The sequence below is a fragment of the Puntigrus tetrazona genome, chromosome 4 (assembly GCF_018831695.1).
Source record: "Puntigrus tetrazona isolate hp1 chromosome 4, ASM1883169v1, whole genome shotgun sequence".
Taxonomy (NCBI): domain Eukaryota; kingdom Metazoa; phylum Chordata; class Actinopteri; order Cypriniformes; family Cyprinidae; genus Puntigrus; species Puntigrus tetrazona.
The window spans coordinates 25,906,666-25,909,165 of NC_056702.1; the positions used below are offsets into that span (position 1 = coordinate 25,906,666).

Consider the following 2,500-nt stretch of genomic DNA (forward strand, 5'->3'; position numbering starts at 1 on the left):
GGTCCAGGGTTCAAGTCCCTGTTTGGGCGCGAGGCAATCCTATTGATGGCGGCCTCCATATCCCTAGCTCGGCACACCCGAGTCAGCTCGTTGGGAAAGAGTGCTCATGAAGTCAACTGAGTGAGTCTCAGTTCTCCTAGTTGGTACCGCTGTTCCTCCTGCTGCAGGGCAAGCATCTTCTAAACATTGCTTTCATCTTATTCTCAAGATTGTTCTTAAAAAAATTTTTAAGAAGAATGCACATTTTTCAAAAGAAACAAGTCGCGGGACTTTTTTGAATCCCTTGGACTGTAGCACGCCGTCATCTTCAGTGGTCAGTACCCTGCGTTGTGGCCGCAGCAACCCCGCTTCCAATCCGGGTCTCGCCGTCTTTTGCCCTCAGACTCCTATTTGCCACCTCACCCTTCAGCTGGACATTGTGCCTGAAGCTCGTTGGCGGTCTATTCTGCTTTCTTCCTGCAGTCAACGGACCTGGAGGGCAGCAGGTCGGTGTAGTCGTGGCCGAGAGGTTAAGGCGATGGACTTGAAATCCATTGGTGTCTCCCCGCGCAGGTTCGAACCCTGCCGACTACGAGTTGCGACCAATTGCATCTTCCACGGTCTTTCCTCTCTTTCCACAATTCCTGTTTTGCAGGTTGAACAACGGCGCTTTGTTGATACGAGTATCAAGTTGGTGGTCTGAGCCCGGGTAGCTCAGTCGGTAGAGCATCAGACTTTTAATCTGAGGGTCCAGGGTTCAAGTCCCTGTTCGGGCGCGAGGCAATCCTACTGATGGCGGCCTCCATATCCCTAGCTCGGCACACCCGAGTCAGCTCGTTGGGAAAGAGTGCTCATGAAGTCAACTGAGTGAGTCTCAGTTCTCCTAGTTGGTACCGCTGTTCCTCCTGCTGCAGGGCAAGCATCTTCTAAACATTGCTTTCATCTTATTCCTCAAGATTGTTCTTAAAAAATTTTTTAAGAAGACTGCACATTTTTCAAAAGACTCACAGCTTTCCAAAAAACTCTTTCAAGTGAGGATAGCCCCACACCTGTCTTAAATCCCAAATAATAAGAACCAGTTAATTAAGTAACTGGGTTAGTTCAAATTGGTCGTCACATTTTGGCATAGTAAGAACAGCAGCTACATGTAGTACATAGGGTTACATGTTTTAACCTGCTCAGTGTGATTTGATGTATTTTTGAATTTTACCAGGTTTCCATGTGGTCTTGGCCATTTTCTTCCCCTACGCATTTGGACGTGTGTACATGTGACTGATCACATGACAGGAAACAGGAAAAAACGGTATAAAAGAGGCAGCATGGCAAGCAAACAGCCTTTCACTTTACAAATCTGCTGGCGATCACCATTTCTGGACTGTGGTGTTTTATTCGGACTTATCTTTGTAGATTCAAGCACTTGGAACATCACTTGGATTGCATTATACACGGCTGGAAACGTGCGGTGCTATGGAAACCCCAGTGGGACCCCTCTACTCTGTGTTGCAGTAGTCGTGGCCGAGAGGTTAAGGCGATGGACTAGAAATCCATTGGGGTCTCCCCGCGCAGGTTCGAATCCTGCCGACTCACGCTTTGCGTTCCGCCCGCTGCATTGCATAAACAAGTCGCGGGACTTTTTTGAATCCCTTGGACTGTAGCACGCCGTCATCTTCAGTGGTCAGTACCCTGCGTTGTGGCCGCAGCAACCCCGCTTCCAATCCGGGTCTCGCCGTCTTTTGCCCTCAGACTCCTATTTGCCACCTCACCCTTCAGCTGGACATTGTGTCTGAAGCTCGCTGGCGGTCTATTCTGCTTTCTTCCTGCAGTCAACGGACCTGGAGGGCAGCAGGTCGGTGTAGTCGTGGCCGAGAGGTTAAGGCGATGGACTTGAAATCCATTGGGGTCTCCCCGCGCAGGTTCGAACCCTGCCGACTACGAGTTGCGACCAATTGCATCTTCCACGGTCTTTGCTCTCTCTTCCACAATTCCTGTTTTGCAGGCTGCACAACGGCGCTTTGTTGATACGAGTATCAAGTTGGTGGTCTGAGCCCAGGTAGCTCAGTCGGTAGAGCATCAGACTTTTAATCTGAGGGTCCAGGGTTCAAGTGCCTGTTTGGGCGAAAGGCAGTCTTATCAATGGCGGCCTCCTGCTGCAGGGCCAGCATCTTCTAAACAATGCTCTCATCTTATTACTCAAGATTGTTCTTAAAGAAACGTGAAAAGAACGCACATTTTTGAAAAGACTCAAAACTTACAAAATAGCTCTTTAAAGTGAGGATAGCCCCACATCTCTCTTAAATGCCAATGAATAAGAACCAGTTAATTCAGCAAATGGGTTACTTCAAATTGGTTGTCTCTGAGCCAGCTTGCCCTAGCTAGGGTTACATGGTGTAGTGGTTAGCCCTCTGGACTCTGTTTTAGACCCTGTATGAAGAATCTTTTGGCAGCAGTCAGTCAAAAAACGCTTTCAGGGGGTGCTTAGATTGGTTGCCGCCATGCCCCATCCACTTTTCAGCCTGCTTTG

General features: G+C 48.9%; 5 non-coding genes across 5 annotated transcripts in view; all 5 read left to right on the plus strand.

Annotated features, from left to right (window-relative positions):
* Positions 1-29, plus strand: part of trnak-uuu — a 73-nt gene extending 44 nt beyond the window's left edge. The window contains exon 1 of the tRNA in view: positions 1-29. This exon is cut by the window's left edge and continues 44 nt beyond it. This is a non-coding gene — a tRNA (tRNA-Lys).
* Positions 30-491: 462 nt separating this feature from the next.
* Positions 492-573, plus strand: trnas-uga. Its single transcript has one exon. It is a non-coding gene; the product is annotated as a tRNA-Ser (tRNA).
* A 109-nt stretch (positions 574-682) lies between these two features.
* On the plus strand, positions 683-755 carry trnak-uuu. The gene has a single exon. It is a non-coding gene; the product is annotated as a tRNA-Lys (tRNA).
* A 729-nt stretch (positions 756-1,484) lies between these two features.
* On the plus strand, positions 1,485-1,567 carry trnas-aga. The gene has a single exon. It is a non-coding gene; the product is annotated as a tRNA-Ser (tRNA).
* A 264-nt stretch (positions 1,568-1,831) lies between these two features.
* trnas-uga lies at positions 1,832-1,913 on the plus strand. Its single transcript has one exon. It is a non-coding gene; the product is annotated as a tRNA-Ser (tRNA).
* Positions 1,914-2,500: the final 587 nt, after the last annotated feature.